Below are 21,027 nucleotides of genomic sequence, written 5' to 3' on the forward strand. Positions count from 1 at the left end.
AAAACTGGAGAGCTGGATTTTAATGTGAAATTGCCTTTTAAATAGCGGCAATTAGTATCAGTCTGTTCAAAACATTGAGCAGGCCAGAAAGAACATTGTCTATGCGCTGGGTTTGGCCTTAAGCCCACCAGCTGGCAACTCTTGGTTGAGGTAACAAGCGTTTTGAGTGAAGCTGCTATTGCTATTCATTCACTGCATGTGTCTGTGTTTACAGAGGAAGGTTTTGTGGAGCTGGGGGTCTGCACAGGTGATGATGATGTCCCCTGAGCCCCAACGGAGCTGCTGTCTACAGTGCGGTACACAAATGAGAGAGCAATCCAGGGCCGTCCCCGAACACTTTTGTAAGAGAGCAAGCACAGAAGTGATGAGGGATTTCCAGGTTGGAGAGGTGACTTGTGGCTGGTGCATTGAGTTGCCCTGTGAAGGCAGTAGGGCACAAAAGGTCACACGGAGAAGCACAGCGAAGTTGTAGAAGTGAGACAGAGCACATGCGTTCAGATAACGGTCCGTGACTTGGTTTGGTTCAAAGTAAAGTTCCAGTTAACTTTTGCCTGGAGATTCTGATCTGGTGTGTTGTGTGGTCCTGTTTAGCTGCTACTCCTCCCACACCACCCCTCCTAACTTGGCAGGCCATTCCTAGCTGTCTGGTTGGTCTCTAAAGTACACAGAGTCATAGTTGTCTCCTCTCTTGTGTTAATCCTGGCACTTGGATTTGCAAACAACTACAGAGACTCTTGCATTGAGAGTCTAAGACTCTTAGAAGACTGTCAGAGTCAGAGAGCTGGGTTGATAAACCATCCTGGAGCTCCCCTGCTGTGCAGTTCTCTGAGTTCCCTTGAATCTACCTATTAGGGAGGGGAGTGTGACTGGGCATGGGCCTTGGGCACCTATCCAGGGTCTCCATGGCCTTGCACAGCTCTGGATAGCGAGTCGTGCTGAGCTTAAGTCCTCCTCCCTGTTCTTCTCATCCCTTCTGGTTGCAAGGAAGCAGGTCTTCCTTTCTGTGACCACTCGTGCTCTTTTTCTGGATGTGTCATGTAGCATTCAAATCTCTAACTGTGGCATGATTATTGACAGCAGTGAGGAGGTCTTCCCTTTACTCTCCTGGGTGTGTTTCAGGAAACCTTAGTTTGACCAGAGAATTGAAAAATGAAAGCAGAAAACTTTGAGGAAACACAATTAATGCATCTACCATTAAGATGGTCATAAAATGTGGGAGTTACATTGAAGGCTCCATCAAGTCTTAGGGTAAAGAAACTGTTTTAGCTTTGTCTAAATGAACTTTTCCAGAAGTGTACTAACAGTCTGTTGATTGGGAGTAACCCAGTCAAGGTGTGATCTCATGTAACTTACCTAACTTCCCTGAGCCTCCCTTTCCTCTGAGAACATTGTGAAGTGTCCTGGTTCCTCTGTCTGGCTGGGATGCAGTTTGCTCATGTCTCCTAGTGTGGCTTTCATAACTAAAGGGCATGTTCTAGGTGTGGTCTAATCATTGCACTGGATCATTACTAATTTTTTTTTTTCCTGGCCATCATGTTGTGGTGCCACATAACACTGGCACATTCTACTCCCATCACTCAAACTCCTTCCCAAGACAATTTTCCTTGTGTCTTACTTGCGACATTAGAGTTTGCTCTGTGTTTGAGTGTGACGAGCCTTGTTTTGTCCCCTTCCTCTTGCTTGTTGCAGCGCCCTTGCTGCTATCCGGTACTTGTATGAGCACTGGCAGCCACGAGCCATCTGCAGTGTCAACACAAAAGAAAAATGTATATTTGGAGAAACCTGTTAAAAGTGAGGCATGCTCTAATTTGGAGAATACTACCGATAATGTTTACTGTAGGTTTTCCATGTGTAAAACATCTCATTTTTATCTGCAACCCTCAGATGTGGACCTCTTTTGTTAGCCTATTTGGCTGGTGAGGATATGGTATCTTAGAGAGGCTGAGTCTGTTACCTAACCTCCCAGAGCAAGAAGGGATAAAGTTGGTCCTAGAACCCAGAGCCTGTGTTCATAGCTCTGCCTGTAGTTGCAGATCTGCAACTCATAGGCTGGCTCCTGCTCAAACTTGTTTTTTGTTTAACTTACACAGTATTTGAAAAATTGAGTTACTGGCTTCACCCTTAAAAATTTCAGATTTTACATGAAAACACCAAATTTTGGCTTTTCTGTAAAATTCAGATCTAGCCACATTGGATTAGCATTCCCAGATGGCAGCATTTATTAGAAATTGAGTAGCATCTTTCTCCTTTTCACCAGGGGAAACACTCAATGGTTTGCTCCTGTTCCTTGATTTCCTATGGCCTCACCTTCTAATTCTTGATTGGCTCCTGCAGGCAGTTGGGTTTGTGATGTTGTGCTGGATTAATGAAAACTGGAGATAAGAGAAGTAGTTAATTCTAAAAGTGAAAATTGTTGAACAAAATTAATTGAATAAAGTCCTCACCCATCTAGACAGTGGTGGCAGGTTTTCAGTTGGATTCCTTAGGGGTCTTGGCTTTACTTTCCTAGCTCTAGCACGAGTCAGATTTACTCTGCATCGAATCAGTCTTGGACTAGAGAGTGTCAGGTTGGCATGTCAGTGCCTAAAGTTGCAAAGTGGTGATGTAATTTTGTGGGGGTTTTAATATCTTTGTTGAGGTGTCATTGACATACAGTATATTTCATATTTTGAAAATGTACAGTTTGGTAAGTTTTGATACATGTGTATTCTCGTAAAACTATCACCACAGTTATGATAATGAATATAGTTACTACCCCCAAAAGTTTCATCCTACCCCTTGGTAATCCCTATTCCCCCTTCCCTACAATCACTGCCATCCACCCCCCTCCCTGCCCAAGTAGCCTGATCTGCTTGATGACTAAGGATTAGTTTGCATTTCCTAGAATTTTATGTTTAAATGGAGCCATACAGTATATACTCTCTGTTGTTTGACCTCTTTCATGCAGTATACTTATGTTAAGATTCATTCATATAGTTGAGTCTGTCAGTAGTCTTTTTTTTTTTTTTTACTCCTGAGCATGGTCCCTTGCATACCTCAGTATGTTTATCCACTCAAGGCAGATTTTTGGACATTATGGGCCTGGTTTCTGCCCACTCATCATGCTCCCTCAAATTCTTCCCATGGTTAGAATTATAGTTGAGGATTTCTAAGGTCTTAAATTATTCTTTGATTCTAAGGAGATGCCATCCATGGGTCATATTGTATATGGCTTTACTAGGGAGTGTGCAGATGGGCTGTTTGAAGGTCCCCAGCTTGGAGCTCAGAAAGAATGCCATCTCTCCATACCTTCCTGTTGTGTGTTTCTTTGTTTGTTTTGTGAAGAGTTTAAAAAGCTTTAATTTTTAGCTTCTAAATTGAGAACACTTTCCTGGCATTTGTGAAATACATGTGAATGTTTACGTGTCTTCTATGTAAAAGGATAGTCTGTGGGCTGTTTGGAAATAAAAATGTGGAGATTATGGTGTGAAGGGTGGTATTCTGGGAATTTGAAGTTAATGGTGGTAGACACATTCCTTGGAAAAAGGTCAAGATTGTGTCATACAAGCTAATTTCTGTGGCTTTCCCTCTATAGAAGACTGGTTTGCTCCCTAAAAATGGGTTCTACAGAATATTGATAGCCTTCATAATGCAGGAATAGAGAAATAAAAATATGAGTTCCACTTAATTTCTTGGTTGGATGGTACAGTTCATGAAACCACATCATAATTTTGTGGTTTTCAGAGAAATCCAGTGTTATAAGTTGCAGTTATTCCTGGAAGAGAACCTGGTCAAAGCTAACTTGACCAAATATGGTGTCATATGCATAGTTTAAAAAATATTGATAGTAAAGAGAAATGTCCTGGCAAATCGTCTCCTACTTTTATGTCAACAAGACCCATTTTGAAAACTTTCTTTCCTCTTTCTATAATTGAAAAGCTGGGTTTTTATGACACAAGTGTATCCCTTCACATTCTCATATGCTAGAGTGTGTTATAAGTGGTGGGTTTTTTTGTTTGTTTCTGAATGCTATGGCTAACTTTTAGAGAAATTATGCTAATTTTACATTTCAAATGTCCTTAATTATATTTGTAGCTTTCTTGTGAAATTCTAGAACAACTTTTTTGAATAAATAAAGTTCTTTCCTTCTGTTGGTAACAACTGAGTGTCGAAAGGTTTAGTGGACATTAATTACCTGTGAAAAGTGAAAGGGAACAAAACCCCTAATTTTTAAATTTTTTTTTCGGGTGCCTGAGTGGCTCAGTTGTTTAAGCGTCCGACTTCATCTCAGGTCATGATCTCACAGTTTGTGAGTTGGAGCACCACGTCGGGCTCTGTGCTGACAGCTTGGAGCCTGGAGCCTGCTTTGGATTCTGTCCCTCCTTTTCTCTCTGCCCCTTCCTCACTTGTGCTCTGTCTCTCTCTATCAAAAATAAATAAATGTAAAAAAATTTTTTTAAATTTTTTTCAATTTATTTTTTATTAATTTTTTAATTTTTAAAATTAATTTTTAATTAATTTTTAAATGTTTGTTTATCTTAGAGAGAGAGAGAGAAAGAGAAAGAGTGAACGAGCAGGAGTGAAGGAAGGGCAGAGAGAGAAGGAGACACAGAATCCGAAGCAGGCTCCAGGCTCCAAGCTGTCAGCACAGAGCCCGATGTGGGGCTTGCACCCATGAACTGTGAGATCATGACCTGAGCTGAAGTCGATGCTTAACCGACTGAGTCACTCAGGTGCCCCAAGAAACCCATAATTTATACTCAACTGGTTTTCCACATGTATCCAAGACGATAGTAAATTCAACAGGTGGTGCTTGGACAAATAGATTTTCACATGTAAAAGTTGGACCCCTAGGGACCTCACATCATAAACAAAAGTGAATATTTAGATCAAAGATGTAAATGTAAGAGCTGAAACTATACAAATCCTAGAAGAAAACATAGGTATAAATCTTGATGACCTTGGATCAAGCCATAGTTTCCTGATAGGACACAAAAAGCATAGGCAATAAAAGAAAGAAAAATAAATTGGACTTCATGAAGCATAAAACTTTTTCTTCTTCAAAGGATAATATCAAGAAAGTGAAGAGACAGTTCATGGAAAGGGGTAAACATCATTTTTCTAATCATGGGGTAGGATATAGGGTGTATGAAGTAGTCTTACAACTCCACAATTAAAAAAATAATCCAATTAAAAATGGACAAAGGCTCTAAATAGACCTTTTTTCAATGGAAGTATATAGTTGGCCAATAAGCACATGAAAAGATGTTCCGTATCATCCATAATTAGGGAAATACAGAGAGAAACTATGAGGATGACCAGAATCAAAAGGTGGAGAATAGCATGTGTTGGTGAGGACTGGGGAAATTGGGGCCCTCCTGCTGTTGGGGTCATGAAATGATGCAACCACTTTGGAAAACAGTTGGGTAGTTCATCAAAAGGTTGAACATAGTTACAATATGACCCAGCAATTTCACTCTTAGTATATCCCCAGGAGAATTGAAAACATGTCTGCACAGAAACTCATACACACATGTTCATAGCAGCATTATTCATAATAGCTAAAAAATGGAAACCACTTAAATGTCCATCAGCTGATGAATGGATAAATGAAATGTCTCTCCACACAATGGGATATTATTCAGTCATAAAAAGGAACATCACAATGAGGATGAACCTTGCAATCACTATGCTAAATGTAAGAAGCCAGTCACAATAGGCCATGTATTCTGTGATTCCATTTATGTGAAATGTCCAGGATCCATCGAGGCAGAAAGTAGAGTTGTAGTTGCTAGGTGCTAAGGGGAGGAGAGATTGGGGAGTGACTGCTAATCAGCCTGGGTGTCTTTTTGGGATGATGCAGGTGTTGTGGGATAAGTGGTGATAGTTACACCAACCCTAAATTTCCAAAAACCCCTAATGAATTGTTTACTTTGAAAGTGAGAATTTTGTTGGGTATGAATGAAATCTCAATTAAAAAAATGGGTACGTATAGAAAAATTTGAAGCTTACTGGAACAAAACCCGAAAATGAAACAGTCCTGTAAAATAAAATGAAATACCAACTTTTGACCAAAAAAAACAGTGAAAAAGAAGTAAAAGGCAAGGAAATAAAGCAAGACCTCTTGTTTAGATGGCCATGTTTGAATGTGTTTGAGGATATATTCCAAGTGGGAGGTACATTATAGTTCACTGAACAAAGGTTATGGAAGGCTTATGTACTGGATAGGCCCTTTGGAACACAGTGATGAATAAGACCCAGGGCCTGCATTTGCAGGCCTTTGCAGAATTCAGGAGGTAGGAGGTAGGAGGAGATCAGGTAGGTAGGGTAGAAGTTAGAGGTCTCTGCTGTGGCACCAAGGCTCAAAGGATAACACATTCATGTGGATAGGTTCCGAGTACTTATAAAGGCATTGAGTTACAACGGGATTATTTAGAAAGCTGAGTATGTGTCCCCTCTGCTTGGGGAGAGTTGAGGGTGTCTGATTCCAACTAGAAAATATCTAGGGGAGGAAAGTGGCTGTCTAGATGTGTTAATAGCAAAGCAAAAAAGCATTTCTGTTATGTTGGTGTCTTTTTGCCCAAGCAAAGAATTTTTCCATTGGGCATATATGGGCCATGTGTGAGGGAGCTGGTATGGAGGTCGTCTTCGCTAGAAAGGGACTCTCTGCAGAGGAGAACCTGGGTGCACGATGCTGGATCTTCAGTGACTGAGGAGGGACTGTGACTGTCAGGATAGGTTTCCCCCTGAAGCGGGACTGCAGAGGAGGGACCTCTAGTGGTGGCTGGCTGATCTCCAGGATGCCTGTTAAAGTGCCAGCCAGAGCAGATGGGCACCGGGTACTTCGAGATGCGATGCCCTGAGAAGAGTATGATAGCCTTTATGCAGTATTTCAGCTGGAATTGAACCACGAGGATACTTCAGACTCCGAATGAGAAGTATTCTGTTTTAAAAAATGGGGGATTGTGTTTTTAAATGTCACGGTTATAAAACATGAAGATTAGCTATAGTAAGATTACAGGTAAATGTAGTCCCTGATCCTAACTGGATCTTGAACCAGAGTGGGGAAAGTGCTAAGAAGGCTATTGTTGGGTCTCATGACAAAGTAGAGATGTGGACTGTAGATTAGATAAAAGCACAAGGTCAATGTTAACTTTACTGAAATTGATAATGTGCTGTTGTTATGTTAGAGGATATCCTTATTCTTAGAAAATGGACACTGAAAGAAGTATAAAGGGCATAATGTAATGCAACTTCTTCTCAAATGGTTCAGGAAATAATTTCCTATATCATTCGTATATATCATACACATGAAAGGTTATATATTCTCTATGTGTCTAAGACAGAATATGAATGATAAAGCAAACAGGTAGAATGTTAACAAACGGTGACTTTGGGTAAAGAGTAGTTTATGTATTACTATTCTTTCAACTTCTTTGTAAGTTTACAATTATTTACAAATAAAAATCTATGAAAAAGTACCCAGTGAATGAAGAAGTCAGTTTTAAGCATCTGTCATCTAGGGTTGGTGTATGAAGGCAGCTTGATACCTCCAGCCAAGTCAGAACCCTGCTGTCCTTCTTCCCACATGCCCTGCTTCTACCCAGATGGGATCCGAAGCCAAGTAGGCAAGATAAAAGTATGGCGGGGAGGATGGGAGCCTAAGATGGGAAGTCGAGGGAGTGAAATCTTAGCTTGAAATAATACTGGGAACTTTGATCATTATATGGGTCTGGATAATTTTAATTTCTGAATTGGCAGTATTTGCAACCTAGGATAGTCAGTGTCTTGCTGTTACCAGAGTCTTATCCAAGTTTTTGTATCCAGGGACAGAGAAAAGGACCTTTCCCACCAAATACATTTTATTTTTATTACTCTATGGGAGTTTTTTTATTTTTTATTTATTTATTTTTATTTATTATTTTTTTAATGTGAAATTTATTGTCAGATTGGTTGCCATATAACACCCAGTGCTCATCCCAACAGGTGCCCTCTTCAATGCCCATCACCCACCTTCCCCTCCCTCCCACCCCCCATCAACCCTCAGTTTACTCTCAGTTTTTAAGAGTCTCTTATGGTTTGGCTCTCTCCCTAACTTTTTTTTTTCTACCTCCCCTTCCCCCCACCACCCATGGTCTTCTGTTAAGTTTCTCAGGATCCACATAAGAGTGAAAACACATGGTATATGTCTTTCTCTGTATGACTTACTTCACTTAGCATAACACTCTCCAGTTCCATCCATGTTGCTACAAAAGTCCATATTTCATTCTTTCTCATTGCCATGTAGTATTCCATTGTGTATATAAACCATAATTTCTTTATCCATTCATCAGTTGATGGACATTTCGGCTCTTTCCATAATTTGGCTATTGTGGAGAGTGCTGCTATAAACATTGGGGTACAAGTGCCACTATGGGAGTTTTTTTAAAAAGATGTTTATTTTTGAGTGTGTGCACATGCGCCTATGTGCATGTATGAGCAGGGGAGGGTCAGAGAGACTTGGGGGACAGAGGATCCGAAGTGGGCTCTGTGCTGTCAAGCTGACAGCAGCAAGCCTGATAAGGGGTTCAAACTCATGATCCGTGAGATCATGACCTGAGCCAAAATTGGAGGCTTAACTAACTGAGCCACCCAGGTGCCCCTCCACCAAATTTTAAAACAGTGTTAGATGTTTTCTGGTTAAATCACAAGTCTGCATACCCCTTACATCGACAAACCATAAGGCGGTCCTGGAATGAAGATACTGTTTGGGATCCCGTGGTAGGGAGGGGTAGGATGGAGGACGGGGAAGTGTTCCCTGGGGAGCTGAACTTGGAGGTGAACCCGAAGCTTGATAGATAAAGAGTGGGCTGGACAGAAAATGGTGACAATGCTGATTGAGATGGTGATATGGGAAGACGGTTTCTGGTAGAGGAAAATACTTGGTACAGATACAGCAGAGTGACAGATGGCACATGTTTGTAAGAATTGTAAGTAGTTTGGAATGGCCGGAGTGGGACGTTGGTGGGGGAGTGCTGTGAAGAAGTGAAGCTGGAGATGGGCCACATGAAGGGCCACACATTCCTGGCCGCCATTCTTTCTACCACGCCTGAGCATGCGAAGCATCTGGACGTTTCCGCTGCTAAGCTCTGTGATCTATGTACCGACAAGGCCTCCAGCAAGCACGTTGCTAGCAGTCGCTTGAGACTGTTAGAACCTTGCTAGGTGGAGTGGTCCCCGGGCCAGCACTTCCCATCACCTAGGAGCTTGTTAGAAATGCAGAATTCCAGATCCCTCCTCAGAGCTGCTGCATTAGTGCCTGCATTTTAACAAGATCCTTAGATGATTTGTCTGCATATTAAAGTTGGAGAAATGCTGTATTTAGAATTCATTTATTCTGCAGGCTGCAGTTTCTCAGAGTGTGGTTGGGGGCCATTTACATAAGAATCACCTACACAACTTGTTAAAAATGAGGATTCCTGGGCCACTATGTTCCACCCAGACATCTGTATTTTACTAAACCCCCCTGGCGATTTTAATACACCCATGTTAGAGCATACTACTGCGGTGTGAAATCTTAAAGGAGCTCTTCTCAGTGGAAATCACCTGGGGAGTTTTGGTGGGAAACCTTGCTCATGCCCCACCTGCAGACCAATGAATTAGAATCTGTGAGGGAGGGGCCAGAGCACTGTATTATTTTGAAAGCTCCCCCATGTGACTGTGAGGATTAGCCAGGGCTGAGAATCACAGCCCTCAAGGATTTTAGGCAGGGGAGTCAGTTATAGAAAGAGAATTCTAACCGTCAAGTAGAATTCCAAGTACAGCAAACAAGCTGCTTTTGAGACATAATTCAAAAGAGTCTAGAATGCTTTTCACCTCTCGCTGTTGTCTTTGTCAGTCCATCTTGTCACTTTTGGTAACTTAAGGGCATTCTCAAGAAGGTTACGAAGGATGGTTTAATCCTGTGGTTCTTAATGGGGGATAATTTTGCCCCAATCAGAGGACATTTGGCAACATATGGAGACATTTTTTTGGTAAGAAACTGGGGGATGGGGTACTACTGACAGCTGAAGAGCACAGGCTGGGGATGCTGGGATGCTGCTAAGCATCCTACAGCATCCAGGAACCACCCCCCCGCCCAACCCTGCCACGCCAAACAAAGGATTATAGGTGATACCCTATTAACAAGTAACAGTGTTGAGAAACCCTGGTTTAATCTCCTGGTTTGAGACAAGGTTATCATTTTTGAGGAGGCTTCTTGGAGAACCTCTATTATAACAAACCACTATCTGGGGTGACAGTGTGTATCTTTCAGGTAGGTATTTTGGGGAGAGAAAAAATTCGATAATCATTCTTGGCAAATATTTTGACTTCCAAAGGCTGCTTGATGGTAGACTGTGTGTGTTTGCTAAGATAAAAATAGAGTGCAAGTAAAGGAAACATAGGTAATGAAATTCAGAAAGCAACTTTTCATTTAGGGTAAATATATGACATCTTTGACTCTTGATTTGTTTGGTTAGTTCCTTTTGGCTGGTTTAGAGTCAGTGAAAGGGCCTCTTTGGAAGGAATCTATTCATTGACAGTATGAGTAATATGTAAAAAGTCAAAGCCATGTGGAGGAGAGGCCCTGCTCACAAATGGTAGGGGCTGATTGGGAAATCCCAGCGTGGGGGAGAAGGGCTGGGAGGCTCAGAGTTGTGTTTCTAGGTCCTCAGTGGAGACCAGTGAAGAAAGGACCAGAACAAGACAAACGAGCTAGTGTCTTCTCTTGGTTGTTGGTGTTTACTTGCTGTCTTATCTCTCTGTGGAGAAATGGGTGCAAACCAGCCATGACAGGTTTGTTGATTTAGGTGCCATTGCTTTGAACCCCAAGTGGAGAACAAGGGAAGACAACACACCTTTGAGGTTCCCAGGTAGCGGAGAGTGGACAGCAGGTTGGTGGTATTAGCCTTTCTCATTCTGAGCTGTGGGCCATAACAGGAAGTCTGACCCACTTCACAGAGAAGTAAGTTAATTCTGGGGCTAATATGCTGCGTATAATGCAACAAATTTTCCATTCTTTTTAAATTGTTTTTTCCCTTTTCCTGCCCTACCCACTGACTTTAGCAATAGATCTGAAAGCTCTGCTGAGGGGCCTTCTCTCACAGACTCTCCCATCTCTCCCTACACCTAACCCAGGTGCCCCTTTGCTCCATACACCCTGGAGTTATCTGTTGGCTCCTCTCCCTTCCTGAGAACATTTAGGACCCGATTGTACTGACTCTTTATCTCTAGTACACAGGCGCTTAAAAAATGTTTGTTGAATGAAGGAGAAATCAAATTACTTCAAGAGAGACTGCCTATGTTTCCTTTGTGTAATGGGAGTTTCTAATGGGAAAAGTATTTTTCCAGGAGGATCCCAGGATGACCAGTCCAATAGCTTATGTAACTCCTTTCAGACTCGATGTTCCAGACTTTTTGAATGCCCTTTTGTAGAAGATAGGACATATTCTCAGAGGTTCACAAGTGCTGTAGTTTGTTAAATAGCCAGGGCTATACACAGTGAAGTTTCATTTGCCTTTTAACTCTGAGAGGTGCCCAGGATCTAGAGTTCTATTAGAGCAAGGCTTTGCAAAATCTGTGGTATTACATGCTATTCACAGATCTCATTTAGAGCTGGGCATTCTCTCATTTTGAGATACATTTCAGTTCACTGTATTTCTTATTTGACAGATCTTTCCGTCTATTTCTTCCTTTATAGAATATATTGGTTTTCAGGTGGATTGGGAAATTGGACCAGGTTACATATATAACAGGGTTTACCCTTCCTTCCTTCCTTCCTTCCTTCCTTCCTTCCTTCCTACCTACCTACCTACCTACCTACCTACCTACCTACTTAGAAACAATCTTGTTTTGAACTTGATGAATACTTGTGTGGTTTTTATTAAAAAAAAATCATACTTAAAAAGAAATTTCACAGATGATTTTATTATAGAAAATTTTAAGCCCATATACAATGTGAGAGAATAATAGTATAATGAACATCCATGTTCCCAATACCCACCTTTAATAGTTATGAACTCATGGCCAATCTTGTTGGCCAATCTGTATCCCCCCATTCCCCTCTTCCTGATTATTTTGAAGCAAATAGATGTCCTAGCATTTTGTTACAGATTACATTTTAAAACTGCTGCCTATTAATGGTATTATATTTGGATAATACAGGGAGTCAGCAAGGCAAAGCCTCCCTTGGTCACAGTCCCTCTGGGTATTAGGCTTTGGGCCAGGGAATGCTCACTGCCCAGGGTGTCCTGCGAGTAACGCAAATAACTGAGGCCATTTGGGGAGTCAGTGATGTAATCTCTCTTGTGCCTTTCCTCCTCTCCATTATAAACCAACAAATGCCCAACCCAAACCCTGACAAAACAAAGCATGTTTTCCCAGCAATGGAAATCAGACACTATTGTTAACCTTCCACATAAAGGGAAATTTTGTTTAATCCTCCTTTTGGTAAGAACAGCTACTATTTTATTTTTATTTTTTATTCAGGTATTACACATACACATACATGTATACACAAACCTTAAATTCACATCTCAGTGAAGTTTTACAGTCACTCTCTCACTCACTCACATTCACATGACCCCAACCCACATTGAGGTATAAACTATTTCTAGCACCTTAGAAAGTGCCCCTTACCAGGAATTATCCCTACCCACCCACCACACCTCCCCCCCCCCCGCCCCCCCGCACACACAACAAAGGTAACCAGTATTCAGACTCTTCTATCTATAGATTAGTTTTGCCTGGTTTTGAATTCATGTAAATAGATTCATTAAGTATAATTGGATTCTTTTTTTTTTTTTGCTTCTTTCACTCAAAATAATTTGTTAAATCCAGTGTATTCTTCTAGCTGTGCGGTATACAATGGGTATGCAGTCGGTGTATCCATTCTATCATGGCGGCGAGTATTTATTGAGTGTTTACTCTGTGTCAGGATCTGTAGTAAGTGCTTTAAATGAAGTAGTTAATTTAATAATTTAAGTTAGTTTGTAGTTAGTCATTGTGGTTATTGCCCTTGTATTGGCAAGAGACAAAAACCTATAGAGATTGTGTAATTTTCTCCAGATCATACAGCTCCCATGGTCAAGCTGAGGTTTAAACCCAGTCAGCTAGATTGCATAGCGGTATCCACTCAGTCCTTCTGTATCTGGGTCTTTTTGAGTTACCTGACTTGGAATGTATGCTTCCACATACTCCATCGGGTCTCAAGGATCTTTGGTCCCTTAAGGGTGACTCATTTGCCAGAGGAAGACATGCAGACACAGAGAACTTCAGTAACCTAGCCAAGACTCCTCAGCTACTGAGTGGCGGAACCAGGACTGATAGCCAGGTTTCCAGATTGATTGTGTCTTACTTTTTGGCATTCTCTTAGGTGATGGTAAAAGCCTTTGTTCATTTCTATTGCCACCAAAGTGAAGTGGTTTTTCACTCTGGAAGTCGGCTAGGACTCTTGGTGGTAAACCATAGAAACGGAGTAAGATAAGGCAAAAAGCAAACTGCTGGAAGAATATCAGCTCAAAATCAGCAGGGACGCAGCCAGGCTCAGGCACAAAGGAGCTGTAGGAGCACCACCTGGTCCTTGTTGAGGAACCTTTTGTGGGGGGTGTCACCTCTGTCACAGTAACCTGTCACCCCTTGTTCATCCACTATGCATATTGCCCCTGGACATCTGACCTTGCTGTCACAAGTGATCCTTAAGTGGCTTTGGGTCTTTGCATCTGTCTGTCCAGGTACAGAGGGAGGGACATCTGACAGTCCAAAGGCAGGCAGATGCTTGTGTTACGGCTGTAGCTGGAGGGCGCTTGTGTATACTTTTGTCTTGCATAGTGGGAAGAGGCCTTGCCTTTAGAATTGATTATTTTCAATAATGCTCATGAATTGGTAAATAAAAATTTAATTGGTTGAGCTAAAGTAGATCAAAAAGGAAGTGTGTACCTGCGTTTCCACTTAGTTAGTGTGTTTGTGAATGATGGCTCTACAACCAGAAAAGGTGAAAAAGGTAGAAGAAGAAGCCTTGAGTGTAATTAGCTGGGGTTTTCCTTTTTTTTTTTTTTTTTTAACATGTATTTTTAAATTAAAAAAATTCTTTTTTAGTGTTTGTTTAGTTTGAGAGAGAGAGAGCAAGTGAGAGCTCGAGTAGGGGAGGAGCAGATAGAGAGGGCGAAAGAGAATCACAAGCAGGCTCTGCACTGACAGCACGGAGCCTGACGCGTGGCTCGAACTTAAGAACCATGAGATCATGACCTGAGCCAACACCAAGAGTCAGATGCTTAACTAAGCCACCCAGGTGTCCCTGACATATACTTTTTAATTGAAATATATTTGATGTATAACACTGTTGTAAATTGAAGGTATACAACTTGATATTTTGATACATTTATATATTGTAATGTGATTGCCATTGTACCCATAATTAGCACCTCCATCTCATTATGTAATTATCCTTTTTTTTTTTTTTTTTTTTTTAGTGATTGGAAAAATTAAGTTCTAGTTTCTAAGCAAATTGAATGATTGCAGCACACTACTGTTATCTACAGGATAGTATGTTAGATCTCTAGGGCCTGCTTACTACTTGTAAGTTTGTACCCTGAAACAATTACTGTCCTGAGTTTTCTACTCAGAAAAAGCATCTGGTGGCCTGAGTGGGAAAAAAATTAACTCGTTTCCCTTTGTCTCTTAATAACAATGTGTATATTCTTATGCAGACAGGTAATGGAAGGTTTATTTTGCAGTCCCAGTTGGAAAATGTCACTTAACTTCCAAGGACTCCTGTCATGACTTGGGAAATGTGATTAACAAGCAACAGACACAACAGTGTGTTGTACTGGTTTCCTGTTTTGTGAATTGGAGTTAATTGCTTGTTCATTGAAGGCTTTTGTTGGAAATATGAGTAGGTTTTACTTTTGTGAACTGCCATTTTAGACTACTCTTAAACCTCGAATATCCACTTATTTATTGGCCTAATATTTTATTGAATGCAACAGGGAACAGAATGATGAAGAAGCCATACCCTTGTGAAATACTTAAAATATGAATTGTTTTGTAGTCCCCTTTGATTACTTCTTTTAAATCTTAACTCCATTATTGGGGAATTAATGCCCCGTCTTCTCTTTGGTAATCATACTGTCTGTTCTTTTGAAATTTTCACTCCTCTGCCTCTTAACCATTTCAAAAGAAGGCAGGATATGAACAACACTTAAATTTTTCATACTTGTAACTTACATAAACTCTCCCCCTTGATTTCTCTCGATATAAAATTGCATGTACATATGGTGGGTGAATGAAGACATTTTTAAAAAATCATAGCTTGTTGATTGTGTTTTTGGTCTTTCAAGTAGGTTGGAAGAGCTCATTCTATGAAAGAAGGAACTGTTTTTGTCTAGTTAACAGCTACAACTCCAGCCGGTGCATGGTAGTAGGAAAGAGCAAAATGGATACTTGGCAAATTCAAGGACAGACAGTAGCAGAGGTTGGTCAGGTATACAGCAAACTCCTTCTTTCTTGGCACTCATCTGAACTGCATTTTTTAGCTCCTTATATCTTGGTGGGGTCATGTGTTTGGTTATCACTGATGACTGGTGATACAGGTTTTGTGTTCCTTCCAGGACAGTACAGCTAAGAGCAGGTGTGCCTTCTCGTGGCTGTCTTTGCTGAGACCTCCTCCTTCAAGTGGGAGACCGGAGGGCCTGTGGGAGATGTCCTTGGAATGTATGCCCAGTAGCAGAATTGCCAGATTATATGTTACAGGTTCTATGTATCTACGTAACTTTACTCATCCCTAGTTTCACTAGTTTGCCTATCTCTCAACAGTGCAGAAAGGTTTCCACATCTCCACTGATCTGTGGCATTATCCAGCTTGTTGCCTTTTGTCATTCGGTTGCAAAGTGATAAGTCAGTAAAAACTGAAATGCCTTTGAGTACAAAAAGGTTGTTTAAAAAAGTTAAATATTTTCAATGGTATGTGCACCTTCTTTAAAAAGTGAAATCCTGGAGGTGGGAATGAACGTCATAGATACAGGGTTTTCTTTTGTGGGTGATGACAGTGTTTTGGACCTAGGCAGTGGTGGTGGTTGCACAACATTATGATGTTCTAAACGCCACTGAATTGTTTACTTTAAAATGGTTAATTTTGGGGTGTCTGGCTGGTTCAGTTGGTAGAGCATGCGACTCTTGTTCTTGGGGTTGTGAGTTGAAGCCCCATGTTGGGTATAGAGATTACTTAAAAAACAACATCTTTAAAAAATAAAATGAAGGGGCACCTTAATTGTGTGGCTTAGTCGGTTAAGCAACCAACTTCAGCTCAGGTCATGATCTTGTGGTTCTTGACTTCAAGCCCTGTGTGGGACTCTGTGCTCTCAGCTCAGAGCCTGGAGCCTGCTTCAGAGTCTGTGTCTCCATCTCTGTCTGCCCCTCCCCTGCTTGCAGGCTGTCTCTCTGTCTCTCCTTCTCTCCCCCTCTCTCCCCCTCTCTCCCCCTCTCTCCGTCCCACTCCCTCTCCCTGTCTCCCTCTCCCCGCCTCTCTCTCAAAACTGAATAAAACATTAAAAAATAATAAAAAATTAAAAAGTTAAAAAGTAAAAGTAAAATGGCTAATATTAATGATATGTGAATTTCACCTCAAAAAAGTTCAAATACTGATAAAATGCAGAATAAAACTAACAATTCTATGTCTGACACCTCAAGCCTTCCACTTTCCAGAGGCAACAATTTAAAATGTTTTAACATTTTCTACTGACATTTACCTCTGTATTTCTAGATGATATGTATCTCTTTTTTAAAAAATTTTGTTAATGTTTATTTATTCTTGAGAGACTCCCTCTTCTGGAGGGAGGGAAAGCGGGAGGAAGGGTCTTTTTTCTGCCCTGCCTAGTTGCAGATGGATAGCCATGTTGTATTTGTAATGCTGACATCCTCAAGTTTTCTCCTCTTCAGCATTACCATCCTTCTTCTGCCCCCCACCACCCCACCCTCACTCCTTAAATAACTCCTGTATTTCCAACCTGCTAGTTGATGGATGGCTTACTCAACATTTCAGCTTGGATGTTTCATAGGCACTTCAAACTAAGCATAGCTAAAATTACTGATTTCTACCTTTCTCCCCAAAGCCACCCCTCCCTCGCCTCAACCTTTCTTGGTGGGCACTGACACCACCACCACCAAAAAAAACCAACAAAAAAACAAGAAAAAAGCCCCCTTGCCAGGTTCTCTGCTTAAAGTCCTGGGGTAGCTTCTCACTGCTTTTAGAAATAACTATTCCCTGCTTCACCAGGGTCTACATGACCCTGCATGATGGAACTTCTGCCTGCTTCTCTGACCACATCTCTTGTAACTCCCTTTTGCCCAGTACCCTTCAGGCTGTTTTTTTCTATTTTTTTACGTAACCATGTCAAAATTTCTTTCAAGGGCCATTGTGCTTGCTAGTCTTTGCCCTTGGAAGGCTATGCCTCCAGATGTTTATCAACGTGGCTCCTTCACACCCTTGAGCTGTCTGTCAGGTGCCCCTCTGCTGGAGTTGTCCAACCCCACGGCCCTGTGTAAAAGGCTGCTGCTGTATACCAGCCACATTGTGTCAGCATATAATTCTTATTAGTACATAAATCCTCTGTTGTACTCTTTGACTTGATGTAGTTCAACTCGTGTCTTTAGTTTTTTGCTATCATTAGAATTGTACTAAGAAACGTGTGAGTTGGGTTCAGTGTTTTATTTTCAGCACCTGGTACCACACCCAACACACAGTAGGCATTTTAATAAATAGTAATTGAATCGGTGAATAGATGCATGGGGACTTAGAGCTGGAGGTATCTTGAGAGGACATACCTGCCCCCACTTGGGGAGCTGTAGAGATTACAGCACAATCCGGTCACTAATTCAGCAACCATCACTGCGCTCCTTCTGTATTCCTAGGCCCTGAATTACAAGTGCTTGGAGAACAGACAAAAATCTCTGCACTCGGGAACCTTTTGTTCTGGAGGGTGGTATGGAGACAGTGGGGTTTTGCCTGTTCTTCTGGTAGCCTTTGTTATGTGACTTAGTCTTTAATGTGACTCTCTCTGGGTGCGCTTCTTTGCTTTTTCACTCCCCCAGGGACTCTGGGGCACACCTGTGGCTCCTCTTGACTTCCTCTTCTCTTAACTGTACCATAAGTGCTCATTTCATAGTTGATGAATCTTCAGGCTGTTGAACGTTCTCCCTCCCACCAAGTTCTGGGATGCTGTTTAAACCATGGAACATCACCCATGGCCATGGGTTCCAGCCCACTCAGCCCTTTCTCACTTAACCCAGCTCTCTTTTTAGCTAACTTCTGTGCTAGCCCAGCATGGCATCTGCTAAAGCTTAGGAATATTCAGGAGTAATTTTTTGAAAGCTCAATTTAGTTTATTCTTCAAAGGCTTAAAATAACAGTTGTCACATAAGGTATTCTTTGTGGCATTTCTTTGGGGTGAGATCAAACTACTCTGTGTGTACATGCGTGTGTGTATATATATGTGTGTGTATATATATATACACACACACTTCCCTCAAATATGTATTTTATATATATATATATTTTTTTTCTACTGGATTTCCTGCATTTGTGTATTTCTATACTTAGCCCAGTATTAAGATCCAGTGGAACTTTAATTTTGTCCTGCTGTGCCATCCAAATAGCAAAGGGCAATGTGGAGCCGCTGACTTGCAGAATTTTGGAAGGTTAGTTTAACATCACATTTGAATTGCTTAATTTAATTTTCTCTTTGAATCAGTTGCTAAGCAACTGGCAAGACAGGACAAAATCAGCAAGGCTAATTTGGTTCCCTTACTAGTTTGTTAGCATCTCTTATGTTTACATAGCTGATTGGTTGTAAATAGGCTTAATCCATTGCAATGCATTTTTTTGTCCAAGGAAAATAGTTGGTGTGGAAGTCATGGCAAGGCTTTGGTTGCATTGATAGTGCTTAAATTTACACTCTTATCCTAGGTGAATGTAAAGTCATCTGAAGTTTTGAGCCTGTGTTGTGACCCACTTACTTGTCATGTGGGGTGTTTGACTTGGCTGCCCCTTGAACATTGTAGAATAGTTCTTTCCATTGCATGTTAATCCATTGGCATTATGGTTCCATTCTGATTGTTCCTAAAATCAACTTAAATTCTTTTGTTTGCAATTCATACCATTTAGTTATTATCAGGTGAAGTTTGTTGGAGGAAAAAGTCCGTTGTACTCTCATTATTGATGAAATTTAAAACTGTTTATTTACCCTGTTTGGTCCATAAAGTAAGTCCTGTGTGAAATATTAATACCAATGGCATACATGTTTTGAATGCCTTTTTTAAGTCCTGTGATTATCAAGGAAGTCACCCTTGCTCAGTCCACTCTTTGCCCACCCTCTATTCTGTGCCAAAGAAAGGACCTTACCAGCTAACCAATAGTCTCATGGTTGTGTGTAATTGTTCATGGGGTAAATAGTGGGTTCACATATGTCAAACTGGTAGGAATACTGTGTCAATGATGTCATTAAGTGGCCATTGATACAGTAACAGTGACCTGTGGCTTTCATAAAAGGTGGGGCCAGCAGCTCTATTTTTAACAAGTTACCTGTGTTGTCTTTTGTTTTCTAAAGATCTAGATGGCATCTTTCATATGCTCTAATGATTTCTTTGATGATTACTTTATGTTCTTCATGAGTATGTATATACCTTATAACTGCTTATGACTATATAGAAATATTTAGTGATGAAGATTACAGAATGGAAAATACTTTTTATTTCTATGGTTGAGTGTTGTTTTATTTTTTCCTCCACACTGTATTTGTGCAGTAATTGGTAAAAATTCACTGATCACAACTAAAAGAAATGGTGGTCTGACCTAGAGCAAAGTCCTAGTGTCTGCGTACTTGATAGCAAATGAATTTTTGTTGCTGTGAGAGAGTTAGTTGGGAACTACAAAAACTCAATATTGTTCAAGTTCCTTTAAGAAAATCTGCTTTAGTGAACAGACGAGAGTAAGTGTGTGGTTAGTAGGCTGAATTTCCTTAGAAGCTTGTTCTGAAATACTTCAGGGTATAATTTTTCCAAATCTGGGTTTTCATTCCAAAGTTACTGATTGTACTGTATAAATACTTAACCATTTGAAAACCTAAGTATGTCAGTATGTACATTTCTCAGGAATAGGTGTCACTATTAGTGTTAGTTTTCAAGAGCAATTCTTTTTTTTTTTTTTTTCTGATTCTTCTCTCTTCTGCCTATTTTTTTTCAATATATGTTTATTGTCAAATTGGTGTCCATACAATACCCAGTGCTCATCCCAAAAGTCTTTCTTTTTTTTTTAAGAATAATTATTTCTAAACTTTATTGGTGGCATATCCCTGTCAAAAATTCAGCAAATACACCCCTAAACTATGTGTATGTATATATGTAAAAGTTTTATGTATGTGTCACTATACTAATATATTGTATATATTGTAAAAATAAGCAGGAAAATAGACATTGATGAAAAGATTAAATAATAGTGTAGTATCCTGTCAATCATGATTATCCTGTTATGATTATCATACTGTAAGGCACAGAAGTGCTGTAGGGTAAGGCTAATAATTAGAGACAATACTTTATTTATTTATTTATTTATTTATTTATTTATTTATTTATTTATTTTTGGGACAGAGAGAGACAGAGCATGAACGGGGGAGGGGCAGAGAGAGAGGGAGACACAGAATCGGAAACAGGCTCCAGGCTCCGAGCCATCAGCCCAGAGCCTGACGCGGGGCTCGAACTCACGGACCGCGAGATCGTGACCTGGCTGAAGTCGGACACTTAACCGACTGCGCCACCCAGGCGCCCCTAGAGACAATACTTTAAATGGTTTTTTATCATTTTTATTATCTAGGTGATGTTAGGTGTTTTTGTTTTTTTAGATCATCATTATTTTCTCTGTATAATGGCTCACAAGAGGAACATGAGGATGGTTGTGCCATTTTTTCATTTGTGGGGTTTGCATTACCATTGTCTTCGATGTTTGGATATCTTGGCAGAAATATTTTGAAGCCACTAGTC

At 40.6% G+C, this 21,027-nt stretch overlaps 1 protein-coding gene across 2 annotated transcripts in view; it reads left to right on the forward strand.

The window, feature by feature from the left end:
- ITPR1 (inositol 1,4,5-trisphosphate receptor type 1) overlaps positions 1 to 21,027 on the forward strand; it is a 326,172-nt gene that overhangs the window by 96,643 nt on the left and 208,502 nt on the right. The window lies entirely within an intron of this gene.

This window comes from Panthera tigris, chromosome A2 (genome assembly GCF_018350195.1).
Source record: "Panthera tigris isolate Pti1 chromosome A2, P.tigris_Pti1_mat1.1, whole genome shotgun sequence".
NCBI lineage: Eukaryota > Metazoa > Chordata > Mammalia > Carnivora > Felidae > Panthera > Panthera tigris.